Genomic DNA, 1,238 nt, shown 5'->3' on the forward strand with positions numbered 1-1,238 from the left:
CACTGCGTGTTGTGTGGGGGGAATCCCAGGTGACAGGAGGACCCCGATGGAAGTGAGCAGGGTCTAAATCGCACTCCCTTTAAACTGTGAGCAACAAGAACGAGGCTCTGTGCCTTAAAGGAGTTGAAGAAAGCATAATGCAGTGATAAACAGAAAATGGGAATTAATGAGGATTTTTATTTTTAGGAACTATAAATAACATCGGTCTCCACGGGCAGATGAAAGAACCTCTCAGTAGCAAGAGAAAAACTTCCTCCTTGTAGGCAGAAACAAGAGTCAGACTGTCAAGAAGTAGAAAAGACCTAGGAGTGTTCTCCAGAATCGTTGGTCTGAGATGCAAGTCCAGAACCAGCAGCTCTGTTTCAAAGGCAGTGGTATGTAGGTGAAATAGAGAGGTTGGTTTGGAGTCCTGACCACATGGCTTCGATGATCAGGACCACAGGCGATGGCCTCCATCCTTCTCCATTTATTTCTCTGCATGGATTTCTTCCACAATTCAGCTTTCATGACAGGTGAGGAAGATGCATGGATATGGAAGGTGTGCCTGCCAAGGCAAGGGGGTTGGAAACACATGCTCTAAAGAGGAGGTCCCTTCCAACCAAAACTACTCCATGATTCTACTATTCTATTATATCTCACCTGACGGGATATTCATATTTTTTAATGAGACTGCCTTGGTTGCTGGCTCCCAGGTAGGAGAAATCAGAGCAGTCTCATCATCAGACCAGGGCTTGGTCTTTCCCATGGAGATCCAGCATGGTGGGAAAGGCTTGGCCCAGGGAGGGATGCACATGGCCTCCACAAGGTTCAAGGGCACCTTCTAGTCCTGGCTGGAAGACCTGACCAGATCTCCACGGTGATCCTGCCCTCAGCATGCAGTACCCCCTTCACACCTCTTTTTCTTCCATTCTCAATGTCTCTTGGGCAATGGAAGTGATTTGCTGTGTCCAAGAACAAATCATAGCCCATGCAGCACTGGGCTGTGATTCTCACTTGGTTGGGTCACTCATCTGGGAAGGAAATGTGGGAAGTTGTGATGGGGGACTTCAAAGCCACAGCACTGGCAGCTTAAAGAACAACTCTTCAGTGACAATCAGAAAATTCACACCCCTTCACACCTTCACGGAGCCCAGCTCTTTGCTCACAGATTTTCAAGATTCATCACAGTTTTTGGGACTTCCTGCACTTCAGGTTGCATGTGATCTCCGTGGGTTTGGGGTATGCTCGGGGTAACAGGT

The sequence above is a fragment of the Centrocercus urophasianus genome, unplaced genomic scaffold, assembly GCF_019232065.1.
Source record: "Centrocercus urophasianus isolate 14NV4802_14NV808 unplaced genomic scaffold, USGS_Curo_1.0 seq_24, whole genome shotgun sequence".
Classification (NCBI taxonomy): domain Eukaryota; kingdom Metazoa; phylum Chordata; class Aves; order Galliformes; family Phasianidae; genus Centrocercus; species Centrocercus urophasianus.